General features: G+C 29.9%; 1 protein-coding gene across 4 annotated transcripts in view; it reads right to left on the bottom strand.

The window, feature by feature from the left end:
- LOC111038139 overlaps nt 1-12,906 on the bottom strand; it is an 82,512-nt gene that overhangs the window by 15,691 nt on the left and 53,915 nt on the right. The gene's annotated exons all lie outside the window — the stretch shown is intronic.

Below are 12,906 nucleotides of genomic sequence, written 5' to 3'. Positions count from 1 at the left end.
AATCAATTTAACACCGAAGGAATTATTACGAGTAACCCAAGTGAAAATACTGTCCGTTATTATAAAGCCTTGATAATATTATACCTAATACATAATATTATCCACATTGAATTCTAGTTTCTCCAATAATAATAATATTTTTATAGATAATATTCTGACATTCTGTTATTTATGTAGATGGAATCTATACACCGATCTCACAATGATGTTTTTTTTATCAACCTCTCTTGAGATTAATGCATAATGTGCCTACTATTGTGCCTGCTTCTGTTTGTCAAGATGGATTGAAAATTTTACACCAATAGTGTATTTTTGGATTTTTATAGCAAAGCTCCGCGATATTTTATCAAAATACTGTAGCCACTATTATATACTCGAAGGTTCAACACCTAATTTTAATTTCCATGTTGGGACGGAAAATACTCGTGGATAAAAAATGATTTGAAAAGCTATTCAAGTTATATTGATTAGAAAAAATTAATTAGTTGTACAAACAATGATAATATTTCAATATTTATTATTTAATACCATTGATTTATAGTTGTGATTAAAATCTGCAGTTTTACTATTTTATGGCAGGTATGATAATTATTATCTTAAAATTAAGTCATAACAATAGTATCTATAAAAGATTATTTTATCTCGAAGAATAAGAATTGCTTACAAACATTAAATCCTATTTTATAACCCTATATTATGTTATAGGTATACCTAGGTAATATATTACACGGCTTTATTATGACATAAGCTGGTAGGTACCAAAGATACAAATATATATATATATCATTTGCTCTTAAACTTATGGGACATAATTATATGTACATGATATAGACGCCAGAGATGTAAAAAATAAACATCTATATTTTTGTTTATTGAAAAAACGCATGATTTTCCTTTAAAAGCAATTATTGTTTTTGTAAAATTAACTGTTACTGTACGGCAGGGGTCGGCAAGTAATTTATATTGGAGATCTAAAGATTAAAATAATAAATCAATGTGGTGCAATGAAAAAATTTTTTTCGAATTTTTATATTTTAAAAATAGCAGTATAAAAATAATAATGCCGTTTTAAATGCCCACTTTGAATAATAGCGACAGTTGAATTGCAAATTAAACAGACTGGAATGGCTCCAACCCTTTCAGTCAATACAACAAAACAATATAGTTCTGTCCGCTCGTTCATACATTTCCTATTTTCGCTGTACATTTTGCGTGTCTTACTCAACATATTGAACGTATAACAAGAAGAAATAATATACATGTTGACAGGGTCCAGAGTTTTGCCTTCCGCGGTCCTCCAGTTGTCGACCCTGCTATACGGTATAGTTTACAGCGATTTTTTACAACTAACTCTGAGTACTAACAAAATATAATGGTATAACATGTAAACTCTGACTTTGGTGTTTGTGAATGGTATAGGTATACCAGTAGTATAGTTATAAATTTAATATTTAGAATGAAGCACTTAGCTAACAGTTAGCACATCTGTATCTGCGATTTTGGTTCATTTGTTTCTTTAAATATCTCATTTTGACGCTCATTTATTCCACACACTGAATATACTAATATACATTATCAACGTTTTAAGAATTTCTCACACAAATAATTTTTTTTTTTTCAATGCAATTCGATTTAAAAATTACTAAAAACCAAAAATAAGAATACTCATAACACATTAGGCAGTGAATGAAATCCATTTAAAATCGTTTTTCGAAGTGATGATTTATCACTTCTTCAAAAATACAATACTGGCTCGTGCAGTGTGAAACAAGACGTCGTTTTTTTTCCGTCCACAGTTTTTAGCAATATATTATTTGACTTCATGTATGTTTAAAACGTTCGGATGAGCTTTTCGGTAGGATGTACTAAGTTAAACAAGGGATATCAGGATGATTTATGGCGTTGCGAATGCACTTTAGTGGTTATATGTTTATGTAAGAAATTTTGAGGCTATTGTTTACGCTTTCAATGGTCACGTTTCTGGAACAGACATTATTAGTTTGGGGCAAATAGATTAGATTGATTATAGTGCAGTAGGTACCCAAGTTAATATAACGACCAAGTGTTAAACTAAATCTATTCAACAACATAAAATATTATTATAATATTACATATATTGTAATATTTCGAACAAAAATTCTCGAAATGATTTTTGATACATTTTTTTAGCACTAAATAATAATAATTTGAACACTCCAATTTAAAAGTATGTTTTACTCAATATTTATATTATTGCTATTAACAATTTATTGATTTTTATATTATGTGAACTAAATACAATTTTATAGTATTAACATTGGAAACACCTATAAAGAAAAAAAAACTATTCGTATTCATTTGTTTTGAAGTCCATAAATGTGTTTATTCGATGACAGAATATGTTTTCGACAAAATAACCTAATAAAAAAGTCTCGAACATTTTTAATTTATGTCAGACAATTATATCTTGTTATAATATTTATTTTATATTTTTGTACGGTTCTTTTTAAATTTATTATTTCCGATTATATATATATATATATATACATATTTTGAATTGTATTGATTACAATTATCTTGGTAATTTAATTTTCAAAAGTCAAACTATAGTTTATAGATAAACATTTACTTCGAATATCTACAGTAGGTTAATGCCTAGGTATATAATATTTAAAAACGTTGTATTGATTAACGACTATTATAGGTACTTATGCATCTGAAATATAATATAATATTGCACTCTGCCACTAAACATCTTATTGTTACTTGTGCATTTTCGGTATTAATTTAATTTTGATACAGACTTCAAAGTTTGTAGAATCTTTAATACGGTGAGGTATAATTATTAATTTCTGTACAATATATTGTTAGTTGTAACAAAGTGCAAGTATTATAAATTATGTGTAGTCGTTAAAGTACACATTATGTTGAAGTAAAACTACAACTAAGTACTAAGTCAAATGGATAACAGTATTAAAGATTGAAGATTATAAAAGTTATAATTATTTATTAATTTAGTTACTAAGAGATTACTGTAAAGTAGGTATCGAACAAGTATTTCAAAACATATTGATACACACCTACACGGCTACCTTATATACACTCAAACCGACAAAAATATAGGTAGATACCTACTAAATATATATATTTATTGTAATATAATTTTTTGTATAACTATTATAAATATACTCGTACATATCAAAACAAATGATATTAAGTAAGTATTAAATAGGTATAAAATATTGAATACAATAATTCATTAAAAAGACGATTGGAACTTTTTTAAGTATCGTTATATTACTGTATTGATATTTTAAAAGAATAAAGAAATTTAAATGATAAAAAAAAAATATGTATACTTATCGGGTATGTAAATACGTATTTTAGCGATAGTGTTGCCATCTTTAGTACAAAACTTCGACTACAGTAATGGACTTGGTTATTTTAAACTAAAGATGGCATTATTGTCGTAAAAATTCATATTAATTTTAAAAATGTTTATATTATATGTGTTTGAGTTGTTCTCAATAAGACACAACTGTATTGATAAATTGGAAAGTCTGTTTTCTTTATAAGCATTATATTATACTGGTTTTAATGTTCCACGTATAAACAAAATGTCTAATGAGTTTCATACAAAAATTATTGATTCTATCGGTGTTGTAAATTAAAATTAACTACACAAGATCATATAATTTCACTGTGTTGAAGATGTTAAGTGATAATCGATAGAGTTTTGAATTGGACGTTAACGAAACTTTGTGTGTGGTCAGAGTCTACATGTATTGTTATTTTTCAGGTTGATGGGGCAGCTGATTATTGTATTGTTTAAATGCAATTTATTTAATTACATTACATTTACTTATACACGATACTTAAATTGTATACAACTCGATAGTTCTGAGCTAAATTTGTGATTTATTCCATAGAATATAATAAATAGGTATATTATAAATATTACAAGATTGAGATATTAAGATGAAGTGTTTACTCCCTCAGACCTACTAGTGACATAGATAAAATACTTTCACATAAAATCATTGTTTATGATTTCTAAGTAAGCTTAGATTAAAATCAACTATTGCAAAAAATAAAGCGGATACCATTTTTTAATGTATGACATCGGTTTTAAATTTTATTATTAATTGACTCTACATTCGACTTTCAAAATAAAATAAAAAAATTTTAAATTTAAATGATTTTTTAATTGTTTTGAGATAATATTTAGACAAATCGAAACGGCATACCCTCATAAATATTATTCTTTATGGTTTTTTTAAGTAGTGGGTTTACTCAGATTACTCAAAAAACATAAACAAATGATTCTTAGCTTATGCTTTTTATCTATTTCGTGAATGGACTAGATAGAGAAAACAAACAGTGTACTGATATCCTTTAAGGTAATCATTTCCTGTACTTGGTAGGTCACCTATTTAGTGTAAATGCTATGTATAGAAGTGCATCTTAAATTTGAACAACGATTAAAAAGAATTATTGAAAAAGAATTATCAATGAAGTATAATTTTAGAAAATGTGGTGACCGTTGTAACGCATTATTAGTGTTCAAGTAGGTAGGAATATAAATATTATATACACGTATAATGTTGGATTACTTGTGTTTATGTGTTCTTTTAAAACGTCAAGAACATAGTATGATTGTTTTCATATGACTTTATACGAGATGTCTAAATATATTATATTAAATGACAAATATATTGTTGATAGTATAATATTATTATTTGCACACGAATGTCGAAATAAAAATAATATAATATAATCATACGCACAATCAAATATCAAACTCTATAAATGTTCTAATTTCTTAGATATTAATTTCTCGATGTTGTTTAATTTTAAACTAATTTATGGTTGTATCATTTTTTGACATTATTTTATTTAACAATAAAATGATACAAAACTTATAAGATATTTATATTATGTATAACTTACAACAATTAATTAAGTATCAAAATCGTATTATATTATATTGGTAGCCGGAAAGTCATTAATACCTTTCCATATTAAATATATATAATACATTTTTAATTCAATTATTACCAAAAAATGTATGGAGTACAATAAGCTTAAATTAATTTATTAAAATAGAAAAATGTATAATGTGTATTTATTAGAATTCGATAGGTATATTTGATATTTGTTTAAGTTAACCATAACATGTTTAAAATAATATTAAGTAAACAAAATATAAATATTCAAACTCATAAAATTGTAATTTTGTTTGACAATTCAACTATATTTGAAGTAATTACAGAAACACATAAAAATAGAAAGGATTAAAGTTAAAACGAAATTATGAGTAAATTAAGTAAAGACACCAATCAGAGATAAGATAACATAGATCTAAAGAGCAAAGATGATATAATCGTAATTTAGAAACCGAAACAATGGTTAAACATTAATTTAAGATCCTATCATACCACAAAAGTTAAACAAATCTGCAGTTGGGATTAATACCAACCATAGTTTACTTGGCATCGAGACTTAATGGTACCTATTTAAAATAATTCAAGTTTCATATTTCAGACAATATAAGCACCTTACTATTGTGCAATGGATTCGGGGTTCGGAGAAAGAAAAAGCCAATTAGCCGTAAATGGATTATAATTATTGTGTGTGTATAAAGCCAATTTGAAAAGTACCTAATACGGATTGTGTATTAAAAAAATAATAATATGTTGAATAAAATAAGAAGAGAAAATATCACTAAATCAAAATAAATCTACAGATGTATCGCATTAACACTGTGTAACAGTAGAGTACATTTTGGTGATTATGTTACGTAGGTTTTAATAGGATTGTGTAGGTACTTGATATTTTATCAAAACGGTGAGAGAGAGAGAGAGTGAGAGAGTGCAAAGCCAATAAAAAAAAATGGGAACGAAACATTTGTTTTATCTATTAACCACGTATATTATTGCTGTATTGTTGTAGGCACATAAGTCTGGGGACTGGGTATACTCAAATTATATCAATTCACTCAAGAGGACAGGGACTTGAACGATCCGTCGACTCGAACGGACGGGGGTTAATCCGAACGGTGCTCGACGCCTCGACGGGACATCACATGAATAATATTATCGATTCAGGACGTGCAGCCATTGTGACGGTGGCGTCGGGGCTGCGGCGGTGGTGGGGTAGGTTCTAGGTACGTGTGGTGGTCAGTTGCAGTTTTCGGCGGAAACCATCCCCATCGACGTGCGTCGAGGGGTGGCAGTAGGAGTAGGAGTATACGTGAAGGGGCATAAACTGAAGTGGAAATGTGTTGTACCACTTGGGCTTCCCCCGAGCAACCATATCTCCTCCATCGTCCCGGACCTTTTCCAAAGGGTTTCGAATAAATTGTCATCACGAGCTTGCAGCTCACCCTCGCCGTCTGACGGCTTGTATGTGTATAATATGTTAATAATATTATATTAAAATTAATTCGGTTCACCAGACACGCACAAACCCGCCCACGTGCACGCAAAACTCTTCAAGTAAAACGTAATATTTTGTCGAGAGCGCCCTACACCGGTGTAAGCATTTCGAGGATAAAAAATATTAAAACACCACACGCATATTATTATTCACATAGACTGGTTGCAGTGTGGACGACGAACACGGAAGTTCGTCTCCTCTGTGCGTTGCTCCTTTGAATTTAACTTTGTTCTAGGAGTTGCGATGGGTATATTATATTATTATTATATTGTTTTGTATTTTCTCACGAGACTTAAGAGTATATAAAATATGAAGTAAATTTATACAAAACATCGGAAACGTTACGTGTATACATATAAGTATTATAATTGGATAGTTTTTTTAAACTTAGGATTTGAGTAGAATAAGTATGGACACTGTGTAATGGTACATTATATCAAGTTTTTAATTTAGTGTTTTTAATATGGGTACGATGGAGAGAATTAATTTGCTTTGGCCGTATAGAGTACAATTATTATTGAACAACATAAACCTAAATACATTTGAACAAAATGCATGCATAATAATACGCTATGTATGTTACTCCCTCGTTTTTTAGAACCTGATAAATAATTGAAACCGATGGATTTCAAAACAAACTAACGCGTGGAAATAATTTTTTTTTAAATTGTTTTCTAATTTTATTACAAACTTATAAAATATGATTTAATTTATAAGCTATTATATCGGTAAATAATAGAAGAAGTTATTATTTTTTAAACGATCAATAAAATCATATCGTAAATATCAAAATGTAATAACATAAAAAAAAAAATTGGCTTATCACGACGATAGTGGTATAACATACTGTAGATATGGATGGTAGAATCATCAACAAAATATGCTAAGATTTACTGATTACTTTTTATTTTTTTATTGCTTTCCAAGTTTAAAGTTTGCATTTGATTAAAAGTTTTGTTTTGAAATTTTTTTTACGTTTTTAAAACAAACCATAATTTATTTTTGATTTTTATGTTCATCCTAAAGTAAAAAATATATTACTAAATAGTAATGTGATTTTGTTGTTTTATCAAATATTCATTCCAAAATAACCGAACTTCAGAAAAAAAGTAAAAACTAACCAATAACCGATAGTCCCAATTTTTTAGGTTATATTAATTATTAGTAACCCGTAATCAATTGAGGCTATACATTTGAAAACTCTGAAAACTGGTTACCGGTTCCGGGCGATTTTCCTATTTGTACGGTAACCTATTTTTTCGGAAGCGGTTTCATTGGTTCTAGACCACTTTTATCGATTATAGAATAAAACGTGCTTTTAACAAACAGACTACACTTTGCCGTACAATATCACTGCGATATATTATCATCTCCTTCGACGTTTATCTATTACAATACTGTATTATACGGACAAAGATAAAAAAACAAACTTATACATACAATAATATAAAACAAACATATTTTGAAAATCATCTTGTGTAATGTAATTTATCCGTTTCGACCCAGTGCACCCGAACCGATTAATCTGCGTCCAAAAAAAAAAATACCATTTGTTTTGGGCTAAAAGTTTTCAACGTGTCAGCGGGTTTGAGCGAGGTGTTCCGAACCGTAAAAAATTGTGACCTTTTTATAATCTACCCCGATTAAAGGATTACGTTTCGATTTTTTACATGAAGCATAACGAAACTCGACGAATCTTTGGGGCATCCTGAGTAGAATTTAAACGAAACAGCAGAATAAACCGCGCCGGTCCGCGAGCAGCACGCCGACTGTGTTTTTATGAGATAAATAATAATCTACCTACTTTGCTGCAATGATTTTCATTTTTTTCCGATTCGCTAGCTGCAATAAAATCAACATCGCGAGACCGTTCAAATCGCGTCTACACTTTTCTTATTCCCCCAATCCCCCCCCCCCCCACCAATAATAAACAATAATAATACTCTAAGGCGATTACAGTTGCAATATTGTATACATCTAGTCGGTATGTTTTCTATATCTCTATACGCTTGAAATACTCCGTAACTCGTAAGGTGTAGAGACGATTTTTTTCCAGCAGAAGCACATACCTATGTCCTATAATATATAGAGCTGTACATTTTCATGAACACTCTTTTGTTTTTTTTTTTTTATAGATTTTGTAATATTTTTTAAAGTTATAGATCATATTTTGTTAGTTAAACACAAAACACTTACCGACAATAAAGTATTACAACAATATACCTATAGTCTGTATCACTAACGTTATTATAATAATTGTCACAGTGTCACAGTTTTTGCTAACGTAATAACACGATTTTTAATACTATTATTACATACTCCAAAGTTGGAAACGTGGCTGGGCCTATGTCTACTTCTACCGGCTTCATGTGGATACCTAAATCTAGTACAAAAACACGAAAACAATTGAAAAACGTTAAGCTCACAACTTTAGGTAGGCGTACATATACCTTTTTATTATCGATGTATAGGTATATAGAAATCGAATGTCGTTAGTAAACATGATAAGTAGCGCGCTACTAAACATTTTAGCTCTGCGAAGAAAATTGAGAAATCATAAATATGTTTTTAGGTATAGTGCGATGGAAAAATATCAGCCTCGCGAAAATCAGTTGGAAGAAAAAGTTGCAACCAGCCCAAAAACATATCTATCCATGTTAAAGCAAAACGACGCGTGCCAATCCGCATCGTTTGCGTTTGCCCCGTAACTTGTATGTGTACGTTTATCGCGGCGAAGAGCAGCTAGTAACCGTAGTTGCATTTTCTTAAAACGGCCTCGTAAATCGACGATAATTACGTTTATTATTATTTATAATGTTCTAATACTCACCATGACTAAATATATTATATATAGACTTAGCCATGGTACTCACTACGTTTTATTTACCTGCGAGCAAGGGCACCCACGGCGGTAAAACACGATTGCGTACGGTATTTATCGACATACGCAATCGTGAACATTAAATGTTCACGATTGCGTACGATTTTTATATCTGCAACTTTGAACTGCACTGTTGTCATTTGCTTTGAACTTATAGAACAAGGCTGGCCAAACTTTTTTTGGTCACGATCTACTAAAAATATACTTCACCTTTGAGGATTGACTTATTAATCAACTTATTGATCGACTATTATTAAGAAACATAGAGCGCGTGGCCCTAAAAATAAATTCTAATATGATCGACTTTGAAATTGTCCAAGATCGGTCCAAGTGGTACCATAACTTAAGTCATTTTTCCAATATTTAAATTTTACTGATCACAAATAAAAACATAAATTTGGCAACGTTGCACAGTAAATCATACGCAATCGTTTGACTTTTGGGGTAATTATTAAAGTTAATGGTTTAACGTACGCAATCGTGTTCTCAAAAAGATACATCGTACGCAATCGTTTGGTACCCACCCATGGGGTAGTTTTCAGGGGTGAGACAAAGTTAAGTTAGGGTCTTAAACCTATATTTGTACCATTAAAGGTAAAGTTGGGTTTTATTGATATAGGACGGGGAAGAAAGGGCATGTAAACATTAACTTAGTGACTTAGTGAAGCGTGGTAGCTCGCTCAATCTGCGGAAACGCTATGAGTGTCCTTACCGGTCTACGTTACTAGCTCCCGGATGGGTGACCACTCGGGTTTTTAGCTACACATCCTTGCCAAACATACACAAAATACGTGTTACAATCTTAATAACATAAAAACCTACTAAACCTTTACAAAAAAAACTCCGTACCATATACCACCCGAGACCCAATGGCCTATGTTGCCACGGGTTACCCCTAATAATAATAAAAAAAAACATTATTAAAATATAAANTTTAGCAACACATCCTTGCCAAACATACACAAAATACGTGTTACAATCTTAATAACATAAAAACCTACTAAACCTTTACAAAAAAAACTCCGTACCGTATACCACCCGAGACCCAATGGCCTATGTTGCCACGGGTTACCCCTAATAATAACAAAAAAAAAACATTATTTAAAATATAAAAAAATAAAATGCAATACAATAAAATATTATATGTTTATTAAAAAAAGGTGCTAATTCGAATAGAACTCCTTAAAATATTACTCGGGAAAGGAAAACACGTGTGTTCTGACTGAGCGAGTCGGACTCGCGTATCGTTTCGTCATGTCATCGATCGGGTTTAACAATAAGAAACGTTTTATTTTTTTGTTTTTACGACACAACATTTCATACGGGCCCGAAGACCAAGTGTCGGTGTCGTGGCATTCGATACCAGCAATAAATTTCACTAATAACCGCGGGGGTAAATATCGTCTGTTACACCGCGCTAAAGCGATTTGTGCGGTGGCCGATCCATTTACAGGGAGAATCCTAAACCACTCCGACTAAAGTGCGGAGATATATTATTATATACCAAGTTAGGTATTTGGACCCGATCATTGGTGGTGGAATGAAAAAAAAGGAAAACGGTGAATCGGAAATCGATTGTCTATTGACTGTTCGAACGATCGATTCGATTGAACCGGGAGAAGCATTATATATTATTACACGTTTCACCATGAGTTTTTTGTGAGTACGAGTTTTATAAATTTTTTTTTAAATGGTTATAGGTACATTTAAAATTTAAACTACATACAACTTGATATGAGTACCTATACCCCCACACTAAAACTATTGAAATTAAAATAAATGTTTAATTTTTTCCTTAAGCTATTTGAGTATAATAAATACGATGCTTAAAATTTTGATGAAACGAATTATTCTACAGAAACCCTTTAAAGTCACTACCACAAACCAACTACAAATGTCTCATTATTCCTAAAATAAATCTTTATGTTGTGTGATGCAAAAAAATAATATTATTTACATTTAATTTTTTTTTTAAACACAATACGATACGATATAGTGAGATTGAAACATACATTAGACCATAATATTATATCCTAGACATTTTTTTAGATTAATCGATGATTTTTAAAACTGGAAACCAATCTATACGACCTATCGAAAAATGAAAAACGAACAAAAATGTTAAATTTGAATAAATATTCTGGAAATTATTTCATATACTAGCTGATGCTGGGTGTAAAAAACAAATAAATGATTAGTTAACATTTTTATTTAACATGATACTATTATAAACTCACTTAACAAATAAATTTTAGTTGAATTCGTGAAAATTACGTATTTACACGAGTACTACGAATCCTATAAATCGACTGTAAGTACTTACCCTTTTGTTAGTCATTTGATACCATCCATACTCAGTAAAAGCAAGAAAACAGACTATCGTAACGAAATAACTGACAACTACTCGACATTCAAATTTACTATTATTGTAACTCATATTTCCTTTAAATTAATGTATAATAATAATAATAATATTTTATTTAGAGTTTGAGAGAAAAATAATTACATAATTCAATGACATTATTTTATTTACGCTTCAATTTCAATTACGTTGAGCACGGTACTCATATTATGAAATAAGTCATACAGGGTGATTTACCAAGCATTGGAGTTCTCATTAGAAAATAATGTTTGTAACATCATAGGACACTTTTTAAGTTGTACGAAAAAATTCAATAATTTGAAAAAATTGTAAATAGTAAGTATATTTAAAAATTTCAAAAACCAGGTTCTGCATAAATTCATTATTTAACGAAAAAAATGGGGAGGGGGGACGAGTGTGTTTGGTGAATCGTACTGTATATTCAATTCAATAGAAATTCATTTAAATATTTTATATGTATAGGTATATACTATATTATATATTATATAAATTATCTCTTATAATTATTATTCACGTTGTACATAAACGTGATAAGGGTCTCAATTTTTGACATTAAACTATCAACTCATAATCTCACTCACAATAAAATATTGTTTCAGAGAATATTATTGAATACGACAATATGCTGACTAATTAACCTCAAGTTTTAATATATTACAAAAAAAAACGGCAGTTATTATTATGAATACGGATTTTTCAAAAACTAAATAGTGAATACAACAACAACGAAAGGTATTGTGTTTTTAGGGAGAAAACTTTGTGTGTCTGTACTAGGTTTGAAATTTGTTTTGTTTTTCTTATGTTTTCATATCTGTAAAAAGTAATCAAAAGTTGCCGGAATATCACCTGTAATCAATTTTTGCTGTTTACAATAGGTATATAAAACGAGAAAGGAAAAATATGTTGTAGGCGTTCTTTGAAGTTTTTTTTGAAAAAAATGTCTCGAGTTGGGGGGGGTTGATATATTGTGTTCAAAAGAGTGTTTGAACATTTGATGATCAAACACTATTTTGTAAATAATAAAAAATATTTTTGTTTGGTTCACTATAATTCACGTACAAACACTTCTTGGATATCTAGCGAAGAGCTCCTGCACTATGTACCTATTATAGGTATCGTATACGATATGCCGTGTCATCGTGCCGGTCAAACACGTCATACTCACCGAAAGTGAGATACAAGCCAAAGAACAAAAACAAAATATCCGACGGCATTCAAAACTCCA

This window comes from Myzus persicae, unplaced genomic scaffold, assembly GCF_001856785.1.
Source record: "Myzus persicae strain clone G006 unplaced genomic scaffold, MPER_G0061.0, whole genome shotgun sequence".
Taxonomy (NCBI): domain Eukaryota; kingdom Metazoa; phylum Arthropoda; class Insecta; order Hemiptera; family Aphididae; genus Myzus; species Myzus persicae.
This window is presented reverse-complemented; position numbering and strand designations above follow the sequence as displayed.